The following is a 13,433-nucleotide window of genomic DNA, read 5'->3' as shown; positions in this document are numbered from 1 at the left end:
CTCACATTTCGATCACGATCACAACCCCCGAGCCCCATGAAGCATACTACATTTCAAAGGAATCTCGCTAAGTAAGTCGATTTGAGTACTTAAATGTTGACCTATAAATGGAAGTTGCGATGCATCCTTATCTGTAGTGGTGCAGCTGTGCCACTATAATGAAGATCCCTGCAGGAGAGGAAGACAATTGGCATTCAGATAATCAAGTGATGAGGCTGTATACAAATCTGAATAGAATAGAATCCATCTGGGTGCCTGGAAGAGGGCTGGGCTAAGAGGAAGAGTATATAGGGGAAAGTGTTTTTTGAGTGGCGTGAAGTGGTGTTGGCCCCAGGCCATATTTAGGCTAAATTCACCTGTGGTCAGGAAGGGTCACAGGCAGCATGGCTAAAGGATGGGGGCAGTAGCAGCTATGACTGGGGGCAGGCTCAGATCAAAGACAAGTTTGGAAGAGAGGAAGCCAGGTTTTACTCTCAGTCCCATTGGCACAAGTCCAATGGCTGTAATGCAGTCAGTGTAGTTACTCTTGGTTTACACCCGTTTAACTGAGATCAGCAGATCACCTGTGAAGCATTAAATGAGTGCTAAGTAGATATGAGACAAGGCAACAAAGCTCTGGTCTGAGAAAGACTGGAACTCCCCTTAATCTTGGGGTTGTTTGTACCTGGAGTTTGTTTGGGCCCAACTCTTATGCTGAGTATTACTTGTGTATCTTCATGGGTGGTGCGTGAACCCCCCGTTTGGGGAGAGTAGCCTCCCGTTTGGAGAGACTAGCCACATCATCCCACTTGCCACCAGGGCCCTGCCCCTTCCGCCACCCTGAGCCCCCGCCCGGTGGCCTAACCTAGCCTTGTAGTTTCAAGGAGGAAATGACTATACCTGTGGGTGCAAGAGGATAAAGTGCTAATGAGTTTGGAGCCATGACTATGAAGGACTTGAACTCACCATCATCAGATATAGGATCACAGAAAGCAGCTCTTCAAGGGCAACTGATTTCAAGAAAACAATTTGTGGGGCAGGGAGTAGTTTTTGGGGAGAAACTCTGTAATTACTGCATGTGGAAGGAGGCAGGAAGCACTGACGTTCCTGTGTGAGGAAGCAAGGAGGAATCACTGATGTTCAGACGTAGGGAAGGCGCCTGTGACTGGGATGGGAAAACTGTGGTGACAAAGGCTTTGCCAACTTCCCAGCCTAGTTTGAATTTACCAACTTTTTATTTTCGGTCATTTGAAACCAAGTTCTCTTTTGCCAGGATGATTCATTTAAAAAACAAACATGTTTGTAGGGAAAGTTTTTCCTTTACAAGGATGAATGGCCTGCTGCAGAGCCTTGGCTGGCCCAGTGAGGTCAGGGTGGGGAAAGAGATCGTCAGTTCATACCGATGCTATATTCATTCTTCATATTTATTTTATTTAAAGGAAGGCAGAGTTCAGGAATTGTGCTTCTGTGAAATGGTCTCTCTGGCGTTTCTAACTTAGGCAATGGTTTGCTAGAAAGGAGCTTGCTTACTGGGCAAGTGTCCAAACTAGGAACGGTTCTAAAGAAGGTAGATTGGGGCTTCTCTTCTCCCTGTCTCTAGAAGAAGAGCTAGAGCATATGTAATGATCTTAAAATGTGTCAAATTCAGAATCGATAAAAGGAAATACTTTCTCATGGAACACAGAATTAAAAGTGTCGAAGTTACTGAGGTCAAGAACTGAGGCAAGGTTCACAAAAGGATCAGACATTTATATGGGTAACAGAACCATCCAGAGTTATAACTGCTGTTAGTAACAATACTTTTGGAAGGGTATTTGGATATTAAACCTTCTGCTTCAGGGCTTAAACCAATCTGTAACTACTAGATCTCATCCTGATCCCACTGTGGGCGGCAGATTATTTCACCCCCCCATATGCTACTGGAGAGTTCTTACACCTTCTTCTGCTCTGGGCACCATCAGACACGATAGGGGACTAGATGGACTGTGGGCCTGACCCCATCTGGCAGTGCCTATATTCCTGTATTCCTATCAGCAGCAGCTCTCCTGGTCTTCTCAGCAAGGAGTGCATAGACTGCAGGAGCTTTGGAGTCTGAAGGAATATAAGTGTGAGTAAGGTGCATTCCTGTGTCACAATGTCCAGGACGTCTGAATTACAGCTGTCCAGCTGGTACCTGTTATTGGCACAAACTGGGACTCCATCCTCCAGGATGGCAAATCCACCGCCCCCCACGCTCCCCAAAACACACCAGCAGTAAACTCATTGCTAAATAAACATAGAAAGATGTTCTATGGGGGTTTAAAACCCACTGAAAACAATTCACCTTTTTCTGTACCTGAGCACTCAGTGGCTCTGAGAGTTATGCCATGGCAATCGATGCAAGGGAGCTGGTGTCCAACACCAATTCCCTTTCCATTTTGTAATATACTGCCTTACCATGCTTCAGGGCCTTACAGAACTCCTCAATCTGTGGCAGTGAAGATCAGTTGTGGGATGCTTTAACTGCACCTTTCACTGATGTCTCATATATGGGAAAGATCTTGCATGATTAGTTTTTAAAGCTGCTTTTTCTGGGCCTGCCCCTACATGTAGGACTTCCCTTGCCTTCAGCAGGGGCTCCTCGTGAGAGGGTCTGTAGGGTCAGATGCCATGATTAAGCTATTTAAGTGAAATATAAAGAGACTACACAAAAGTGGCCCTAATTATAGCATATTATTGGAGGAGGTTTGGGCAGACATGCAATTACACATGCCATGGAGCCAGGCTACACTGAAGATTGTACAAGAGTGATTCATTACGGCCTTAATTATTTCTCAGTTATAAAATCTGAATAAACAGCCCTGTCCCTGTGTGACTGATACAGTCACTTGACTCACATTGTCCATGGTCTGAGCACTACTGTCCTGATGTAAGAGCTGTCATTACCCAGGAAACAGGCAGGCTGAAATTAAGAAGCCAGCTGAAAATCAGCCCTCCTTCATTGATTTTGCAACTGGTAATAAAACTCTCTTCCTTTCTGGACAATTATGGATGTTTTTGCTGCTTGAAAAGCAGCTCTCAGTTTATACTGTCAGCAAGATTTACTGTAGTAGTTGGACTTCACAGACTTAATATTTACTTACAGCTTTATGCTGGGCAGTCTGCCGGGAGTATTTCTTTCAGTATCTTTCTCTGCCAAAGATCTCCTCAGTGATTTCTTCCACCTTTTTCATTGAGGTAGCTGCCCAGGTCACTCCATGAGAAATGCTAAATCTCCCCTTCAGATGGCTCTTCTAGATGTCATACAGCAAAATCCGTCATTGCCGGGAGTGGACAACAGGGATGGATCACTCAATAAATTGCTCACTGTCAGATCCTGCAATATTCAACACAACCATTCTGCCCTTCAGTACACCTCCACGCGAGAGGCAGTGTTGTGGTTTGGATGGAGAGTCTGGCTGGTAGCATTTAATTTGCAAAATGTAGTTCTGATCAAGATGACCTCCTGAGGTCCCTTCCAACCCTGATATTCTATGATTCTACATCTTCAGACGTATCTCCGATGCAAATGCAACCTCCATAACGAAGGTGACCTTTGCAGGAGGAGAAAACCGTGGGACTATTGTAGACTCGATTAGTCAAATATTTGTTAGGATTTTGTCTCTTTATCACAAAACACCAACATAAGTTAAACTGGCTTCTAAAATGGAATATATATAATGAATTTTAGCAATAAATATCTTTAACACAGCAGTTTTGGTCACCTTGGTGCAGAAAGGATGTAAAGAAATATTCTTCAGAAAAATCATCCATAGACAGGTGACAAAAATTACTTGGGGCATGGGAAAACTCTCATCTGAAGAGGGACAAAAGAGCTTGTGACTGCTTACTTTCAAAAGGAAATGAACAAAAGGGGAGATGATGAAGATAGAGATAATGGCTGCCCTACAGAGGGGCAATCAGGAGCTTCTAGCCACCCTGTCTCATTGCACAAGGACATTCAGTGACACTGAAAGATGCCAAATTTTAAACTGATAACAGGCTCAACAATTTCCTGTGAGTTTCTACTCTGTGGAGACAGCAATAGCTCTGTTATGTTTTCTTTCTGGGGATGTGACTCTACCCAAGACAACTGGGATAAATGTCTGTTTGAAGCAGCCAAATGTCTTTCTGATGCAGTGTCATTATTGTGGTGAAGCTATGTAATGTACCTTGTTTTACAAATGTAGTGCCGTGCGCCAAAAATCTCTGTGCAGTTGAAGCTGCAGTTCCAGGCACAGATCAGAGAGCAAGTGTCACCTTCCCAGGACATCAGAGTTCCCCAAAGCAGCAAAGGTTAGAGTCCCAGCATGTTCAGAATTGAGGCTGTACTGCCACAGCAAGCCACACCGTCAAGTTCATTTAACCTGAACAACCTTAACTTTGCTCCAGCAGAGCAGAGACAAGTTAGCATTCTCGGAGTGATGGGAAAGGAACTGCATAATGTTATTGTCAGGTTCAGCTGGAGGAAGGCTGTGTTCAGCTGGATGCCTTTAACGGAGGGAAGCCAGGAGAGTGACTGTGAAATTGCTGAAGTGACTTATGTGCCAACTGTTGATGAATGCCTGGCAAAGAAGGTTATTGTCCCTTATTTTCTCCTGGGCCCTGATTCAGCAAGGCGTTATCACATGCAGGCCCTCTCAGAGGTCCAGAGAGGCCTGGGCCACTTCCAGCTTTTGAGGCTCCTCACCATAATAAAAAATGAAAAATGACACATGAAAACAAAATAAGGCACCAAAAAAAAAAAAAAAAAAAAAAAAAAAGAGTGGGACAATTAAAAAATTTTGTTTAACAAATGCTTTTCTAGTCTCCCTCTGCAAATGGGATGCACATTAAAAACAAGTTGTGAAACTTATCAAATGCCAAGAAATTAACAAGTGTCTAAATTTGAGGCCCCCTTTGAGCTTGAGGCCCAGGCCAAATGGCCCTCCTGCCCCCCCTCCCCCAAATTGGCCCTGATCACATGCCTGACTAAGCATAAGAGAGACCCATTGCACAATCTGGCTCCTGGTGAAAATCAGAATATTCAAATTTAATGAGAGATTTGGCTTTTTCTGTCTCCTGGGGGAGAGTTAAGGTTGTACTAGTTATGTGAATGACTGTGGCACTGTGAAAATGCTACCTTAACCCTACATCTGCTGGGATACTAATATTCAGGTTTTTTAGTGCTAATTTTCTGGGAAAGTGGCAGGCAGTCACCCAGTGCATATGTCTAGAACTGAAACTTCATTGACACAAAGGTGTTTTTATTCTTGCATTGGTGTGCAGGGAGAGGAGTGTGGCTGGGAGAAGGAATAGGTCTGTAATGGGGCGCAGGGAGTGATGTCTCTCTCCAACACAAGCTACACTAGGCTTTGCAGCACCAGAGAGCTCCCCACCCTGGCTCTGTCTAGGCTGAGCCATAGGACCTGTCTGGCTGTCTCCTCCCTGTCGCCAGATCTGGCAATACTTTTGCACAGACAGGATGGAATTTCAGTTTCGGCTGGCGCCAGTCTGGGCATGGCACAAGAAACTTCATCCCTCTAGCATATTTCAGCCCCCTGATTGGCTGTCTGCCCTGCGGGCCTGCCTCCTGGAGCAGAATAGCCAATCACAGCTGCTGCAGGCAGAGATCTCTTCCTGTGCCCCTCCCCTCAGCAACCCAAAGCTGTTCTCACAGGAGGGGATGGGTGCTGATGGGACAGGGGCCAGGCAGATGTGGGGCAACAGCTCCTGCTGCAGGAGTCAGGCGGTCTTGTACTTGGGTGGCTAGCCAGTGCCGCTGCCCATGCCAGTGTCCACATTGCTATTTTTAACATGGTGGCTCAAGCAGCACAGTGTGAGTCTGTCAGCTTGGGTCCGAACTGTAGTGTAGATATACCCTAAGAGCCAGGTTCTCCAAGATTAGGTGCCCAAGGCCCCCTAATGTCACTTGGAGTTGGGCATTGTAGGACTGTGGCCACTTACTGCCCTGCAGGAGCCCCTTTGCATGCAGGGTTGCCTTGGTGGCTGTCTTGTCTCTATTTACTCTTCATCCAGGCCCCTCTAAGAAGTAGGTCTCCAGTGACCTTCTATACTCACACCCTTTAATTCACTCTTCACCAGTTTGCTTCAGGCTGGCAATAGTTGGTCAAAAAAAAAAAAAAAAAAAAAAAAGCAGAAATCAAAAGTCCAAAATGAACAAAGATTTTTCAGCTCATCTTCCCAGCTTTAACTCCCAGCCTTTATCTGGCCAGGGCTCTGCAGGAATCAGCCTCTCCCCTTTCACTAGCCCCAGCTCCACAGAGTCTCCTGTTTTGTGGTCTTGGCTGCTTCTCTCTCACACCCATTCCTGCAGCTTCCTCCTGCCCTTTATATGGGAATCCCCTGATTCTGCTCACGTGGGGCTCATCTTGTAATCAGGTTTGGCTTAGTTCCAGGCTCTCCAGCCCTTGGGCAAACTGTCCTATTACAGGCCCCTAACTAATTTTGGTACCTTGGACAATCCCACTTGGTGCCTACCTACACTGTTAAGCACCTAGGGCCAGGTTTCCATGAATATTTAAGGCTTAAGTGATTGTGAATTTCCCACCTTTTAATGTCATGGAATGCTCCCTTTTTCCTGTTATGAGGCAGGGGAACAGAGGCTCCCCCATCTGCCCTCCCTGGACCATTCACTATTTTATAGAGCTATATCATGTGGCCTCGTATCCACCCCCTTTCTAAGGTAACAATCCCCTTCTCTTCAATTTCTTGCCTTAATCTCTTGTCATGCCTTAAACTGGCAGAACTTGGAGCATTGTGGAGGAGGCAGACTCTGTTTCTGGTGGGGGTTTAAGTCATACTGGGGACCCCATGAGTGCGAAAGTGCAGGAGGGAAAGCAGAGTGAAGGATGGAGTGAGACCTCCTGCCCAGGACCCTTCTCAGATCCATGCTTTAACTCTGAGGTTCCTCTCACCAGGGTGGCCCAAATATCCCCTCCCCTGCACCCCGGGCCCAGTACTTTAGAGTATATTTAAAAACAAAGGGCAAAAAAGGAGAAAAATCAGCCCAGGAACATGAAAGGCTTGCCAGGCCTCTGCAGCATAGGGAGCTTTTCCACAAGGGTCCTAGCCCTTTTGCCTGAGTTCGCTATTCCACAGGAGCAATGCCAGTTGTTTGATCAATGTACATGCAGCGTATTTGTCCACAGTGAGGGCTGTCAACCAAAACCCTGGGTCCAAATATCCCAAGATGTGGGAGAAGTTTGAATCCAGACCCAGATTTTGCAGCTCAGTCTCCTGTCTAGTTTCTGGAGGGGAAAAAAAAAAGTGGGACATTCACAGTGGTGAAACTGCTTCGGTGGAAATCAGGACTTCTCCATTGTATTCCCAGCACTGCCATTGTCTGACCCTTAGGGAAATGGAGGCACAGAGCCCCATGTGTAAAATGGACTCACATTTACTGAGCTCACAAGGTGCTGTGACAACAAGGGTATGTAAAGCACAGTGATGTCGTCAGCTGAGAGCATCTCAGTGTCATGAAAACTTTTTATTTTTAGTGGATCACTAGGAGCTGGTGTGGGATGACAGGAAGTTCAGTGGAACTCATGACCCAGCAGAACATCCTTTCTTGACTCCACAGACTGAAAGGACTTTCTCTAGAAAGATTTAGATCTTTGCTTGACAGTCTCCAGGCAGCTAACGTTCTGAGCAGTATTCTAGAGAGGAAACCGGTCATGAGGAGTTCAATAAAACTTGAGCCAGACACTGGCTCTGACAGTCTGATATACTCAAAACCACCTTAGCTGGCATGCTCTTCCTGATAAAAGCAAGGATCAGACTCACCCTCAGAACTTTACATGGCTTGGCTGGTTGCAGCCAAAATTCTTACCTGCTTTGCTGAAACAGAAGCCAGTGTGGGAGAATGGACGGGGAAGGAATGGGTTGTGTTTCTAGGAGTGTTTTGAGAGCCCAAAGTGATGCCAAGGGAACATGGAAAAGCAAGACATTCTTCAGGCGGGGCATGTTTTTACTTGGGCCTGGATTTTATGGAACAAAGCTGAGCTATCTGGGAAATGGCATTGTAAGGTATTGATCAACTGTTTTTTCTCTTGATGAAGCTTTCATTCCGTGTCCCATCCTTGGCTGCTGAGTGGGGTGGTGAATATTCTGTTCACAAAATGGGGCACTGCTGGCCAAGCAGCTGAGAGCTCCACTTCCAAATGGAATTTAGAGTCAATAAGTGGACTCTTCCTGGTTCTGATTATTTCTCTTTCTTAGGGCACAGGAGCTCTGAGGTCCCTTACTAGTCCATCTCTGCTATATAGTGCTGGTGGCTGGTTCCTTGTCCATCTGGCTATCTCATATGGGTTAACAGAGAGCATTATATCCTTTGGGAGGAGCTGCACCTGGATCCAGTTTCCAATATCAGGGGTCCCCTTGACAATGGAAGCTTGTCCTCTCAGCATGTGGAGAGAAGGATAAACACAGAATATTCTGTATTTGTTGGCTCTCCAGCATGCTTTTTATTTAGAGGTCTTAGCTGAAGGCAAATAGTTCACATTTGAAGTTCGGAGAGACTCACCAAGCTGCAGAGCTGCTCTGCTTTGCATTAGGGAGACTGGTTGCCTCCTTCTTGGAATGGCATTCTTGTTTCCTGAATTTGCTTCGTTTTTGTCATGGTCTTCAAGGCTCCTTTTTTTTGGTGTGGCAGGTTGCTTCAATTAGTCTGATAGAACACATGTGACATCAATCAAGGCTGGCATCTCCCATCAGTAAGTGCTCCCACTGATTGGCTTGCTATGCTAATTAAAAATGCATGAGGAAAGAGTAGAGTCCCCCTGATTGCCTTTTATGTTCTTATCCACCCAGGTTTTTCTCTTTGTGTAGAAGCATTTAATACTCTGAAGGCCTGCAGCTGACCGCTGGCAAAAGGCTTGGCTTTTTGGTTCCCTCGTGATCAGTTTGGGAGCTATGGTTTGCTTTAGAAATGCTGCGGTGCTGGTGGCGGACTCCATTCTTTAATGAAAAAAGAAATTCTTTATACAGCAACATTACAAATAACTTTCCTGCCCTGCTTGTAAAATATGAAGGTAGCTGTTCCTTGCCATAGATGTTACCCTTTAACAAGCATTAGGCAGATACATATGACAGACAAAAGATATGGCTTCCCTTGGCATGTTTCCTTAAAGCAGTGAACATAATGGTTTTCAGCAGGCTACATATCACACGTATTCATTAAGCCTACAGCTGCATTGATTTCCAAACTTGGGTCTCAGGCATAAATCAATATTAAGGCAACACAATCAGTGGCCTGGCTTGCACAAGTGCTGAACCCCCAGATGCTGCCACTGACATGACACCCAAGTTTGAAAATGTTGGCTAACCTTTCACCTAGATTTGGAGAATCCTACATGATGAGCAAACTAGCTTAGCTTTGAACTCAGCTGAGCTGAAAACCAGTTGTCTGTAGCTTGTGCTTCCTTTCAAAGAGTGGGTCCATTAACTTTGAGACCACATTAGACACAGAGATGTAGCAAAGTCAGCTGCGATGCAGCGTCAGATTGAGGAGGAAAACAAAGGAGAAAGCAGGGAACTAGAGAAACGAGGCAATGGTGTCAGTGGGGAGTGGAGGGATTCACCAGCTGTAGCAACCATGGAAGAAGCTGATGATGATAGGACCTGGGAGAAGTGCCAAAGAATCAGCAAGAAGTGGCTGACGATAGCATGAGCCTGGGTCCTGGAGATGCTGCTTCTTTTGCTGGAGCACATCCCCAAGGACAACTTTCCTGCAGGGCGTCCTCCACAGGGGGCTTGTGGAACATATCCCTCTGGTGGTTTGCCAGAGCTCTGGGCTCCCCTAAGCATTTGTTTGACTGCAAAAGGTGTCAGATTCCCAGATGCCAAAACAGTGGTTGCAGTACACTTATACAGGACTTTGTTCAGCAAATATAAAATATATTCCCAGATAGAAATCACCTCAAGCTGGAATTAAGATGGACAGCACTTGTCAGTATTATAGGGTTAAAAACACTAGGGGGCTGGTGTAATTATCCCCCAAACAAATGTTATAAACCCAAGAAATTCAGGGTGAGAAATCAAGGTATGGAAGCATACGGTTAATGCACCCAAACAGCCTTAACTCTGCCCTGTAGCAACATCATGCAATGACCATAGGATGTGATTAGTGTATAGCATTGTTTGTAGAGGTAACTGGCTTTTTTTAAAGACACATTACTCCTAGTGTCATGACAGGGCAGAACTGGACAACCAGTGGAAGCAACCAACAGCCACCTCCAAAGCTGCAGCACCCAGCAACGTATTCAAGAGAAGTGCAAACTGCTGCTCTGGCTCCTGCGTGAGAGGGTTTCAGATGCCATATAATGGTTTATTTTAGAAGGTATGTTCTGTATGAAGCAGCTATGCACCTAAGAATGCTTCTAGTCAGAAATTCAGGCAACGAAGAAACTGTACCGTGTGTGATAGCTTCCCAAGGGAATGGCACCATATGTACTAACACATAGATCTAACTGCCAATACACCAGTTAAACAGAACATATAGGACTATGTGCAGTAGCATCACCTGGTGACTGACAAATATTAGAGACAAGCTGGGTGAGGTAATCTCTTACTGTGAGACATGCTTTTGAGTTTACACAGAGCTCTGGGGTCTGACTTGTGTGGATTTGTGCAGGTGTCAAATGAGGGGTGTGTGTTAATTTGTGTCTGGGTGTGGGCTGTGCTGGGAAACTTGTGGTGCTCTGAGAGGGTGGTAGTTGGGCCAGGTAATCCACCATCTGTGCAACCTTCTTCCTACAACCTTTGCATGCAAATTAGCTGTAGGGTAAAGGTGGTGATTGGTTGAGTTACCTCTGATAGCACAATGATCTAGGACTTTGGCAAGGCATAGAGTCAGGCCTCACTGTAGCTGTACACTGCATTGGTCTAACTTGTAAAGTCAAAATGGCTGAGAACTTAAACTGGATGGTGTAACAGGATATATACACCCCATCACCCCTTTGGCACAGGGTAGGATTGTGATACCGCCAGTGTCACAGTCTCCCTGACAGTTCTTAGGCTGCAAGTGGCACAGCCCAGGGGCCAGAGTCAATTCCAGCAGCCCCTGGCATTCAGGGCAGTGCAGCCCAGGGGCCAGAGTCAATATAACAGCCTTTGGGTACAGGGTAGTGCAACCCAATGGCTAGACTCAATATAGTAGCCCCTAGATGTAGGCAGTATGGGCCAATGGCCAGTACTTGGGGAGGAGAAAGGGGCCACCACCAAGAGGATGGCACCCCAGGCCCACCCAACTCCACCAGGCCTCAACCCAGGGCTCTGACAGTGGTAGAGTGGTCTGCTACTGGGTCAGCAGGGACTCCTACCAAAACACACTGACCTCACTCAGGTGGGAGCTACCAGTCATGGACCCTCCCTGGGTCACTTCCTACCACACTTCCAGACACTGTAGTCCATTGAGCATCAGGGCTCCTCAGCACAGGTGGTTCACTGTGGCTCTGTCAGCTGCAGCCCTCCAGTCTGGCTCTCAGGGTCTCCAGTTCCCCCAGGCAAAGGCTGTGATGGCTCTTCAGCTGACACCTCCACCCAAAGTCCTTCCCCTCCAGTAGTCCACCCAGAATGAGCTGGGCTGCTCCCTTTTGTACTGAGGCTGTAGTTGGAGCATGCCCAGCACGGTCTGAGGGGTGGGACTTCTGCCGCTCAAAGTGTGGGGTTAACCCTCTCTTGTCCAGTGCAGGGTATACACATCCCATCACAGAGGGTTACAGACCACAAAGCCCAGTGACGACTGAACCTGGGGATATTCTGAACAAAAAGAGCTCTCGGCTATGCTTGTAGCTGCTTCCATTACTTTACGCTACCTCACCAGACATTCTAGGCTTCAGAGTGACATTCCTGGAATCTTAGCGACTAACAAATTTATTTGAGCATAAGCTTGCATGAGCTAGCTTATGCTCAAATAAATTTGCTAGTCTCTAAGGTGCCACAAGTACTCCTTTTCTTTTTGCGAATACAGACTAACATGGCTGCTACTCTGATTCCTGGAATCGTATCCTATATATAATAATGGGGATGAGGGAGCAGGGACAATGGGTATGAGGGGAAGCTGGGGATGTGGTTATAAGGACTCCCACTATTTGGTGCAATGGAAGAATAGGGGATCCTGAATCCAAAATTGCTAATAATTCCTTCTGCAGTTGCACCATCCTCAAAACTGTGCAGGCCTTTTCACCAAGTGATCCCTTATGGGACGTGGGGCTTTGCTCTGACACTTCAGGAGCGAGTTTTCCTCCATTCCATACACATGATTAAACAGTCAGTTTCTAGCAGCATGTGCACAAAGGACCAGCATAGGTAGGAGGGTAAACTGGGTGGGATTACAAAAACAGCTTTAGCTCACCCCAGGGCCAAGCCTAGCCTGAAACCAACCAGTGGAGATTTGGGAAATTCAGCTTGTTCTCTGGAGGGGTTAATTTCTGTTCACTTAATTTCCAAGTTTCAGCTCTTCATGGTTCCAGATAAGACTGAATGTGGATGACTCTGAAATTTGGGGAGGAAGGTTGCTCCTATGGGTCTTCTGGTCTGACCTCAACTGGGAGGTACCAGGAATTCCTGGTGAAAATTCTCATTAGATTTCCATCCTGTATCCAGGCCCAAATGGCTCAAAGGTCTGGGTGGTTCTGCATGAGTGCCCCATCTTTTCCTTTCCCCTGGTGGAATCCCAGGGCATCTTCATTTGTCCTAGTGGAGTATTGCCTCCTGGACAAATGTAGTGGGAAATGGAGTTATTGTTGGCCCTTGTGGCTGAATTCTGGGACAAGTGCAAAAATCTGCTCCTCCCAGCTATGGAGAGAGGCATGATGGAAATTCTGGCGCCCTGCAGGTTTTGGTGCTATTACTTATTGCTGGAGGAATTCCGGTGGTTGATTTGCCATGGATTTCTTTTTGGAGGCTGTGCTCTTCACCACTAATGTCCATTTCAGTGACTGACACCGTCATTCCTACGTGCAGAGCTGCAGTCTAGTATTTGTGCTAGGCAAGGAAAGGAGAACAGGATGTTGCAAGGCCTGTGAGTGCAGAAGCAGGCCAGGATTGTACGCTCCCTAGGGCAGGGATTGTCTCTGCTTTATATTTGTACAGCACGTAGCACAATGGGGCCCTGGCCTCACAGCACTACTGTCAAACCAGCAATAGGGTAGAACAGCATGTGACCGTGTAGATAGAGGCTGTATCATAATGTACGACACACACTGAGTTAGAGTTGGAAGGACATTTTCTAACGTTCGAGCTGGGGATTTTCAGAAGTGCTCAGCGTTAGTCTGATCCTGCTCTCACTGAAGCCAGAAGTAAAGCTCCCACTTTAATTTCAGTGAGAACAAAGTTCAGCCAGTACCGAGCACTTAGAAATCTCCTTAATGCTTCGTTTTGCAACCCTAACTTTCAAATGTGGCTTTCAGATGGGAAATAAATGATAAATACAC

The 13,433-nt window shown here is 46.3% G+C and overlaps 1 long non-coding RNA gene across 1 annotated transcript; it reads right to left on the bottom strand.

Annotated features, from left to right (window-relative positions):
* Positions 1-1,465: 1,465 nt before the first annotated feature.
* On the bottom strand, positions 1,466-11,566 carry LOC122466726. The gene is made up of 3 exons (XR_006292466.1): positions 11,333-11,566; positions 5,944-8,955; positions 1,466-3,334 (listed from the first exon to the last, which is right to left on the bottom strand). It is a non-coding gene; the product is annotated as an uncharacterized LOC122466726 (long non-coding RNA).
* Positions 11,567-13,433: the final 1,867 nt, after the last annotated feature.

The sequence above is a fragment of the Chelonia mydas genome, chromosome 7 (genome assembly GCF_015237465.2).
Source record: "Chelonia mydas isolate rCheMyd1 chromosome 7, rCheMyd1.pri.v2, whole genome shotgun sequence".
NCBI lineage: Eukaryota > Metazoa > Chordata > Testudines > Cheloniidae > Chelonia > Chelonia mydas.
This window is presented reverse-complemented; position numbering and strand designations above follow the sequence as displayed.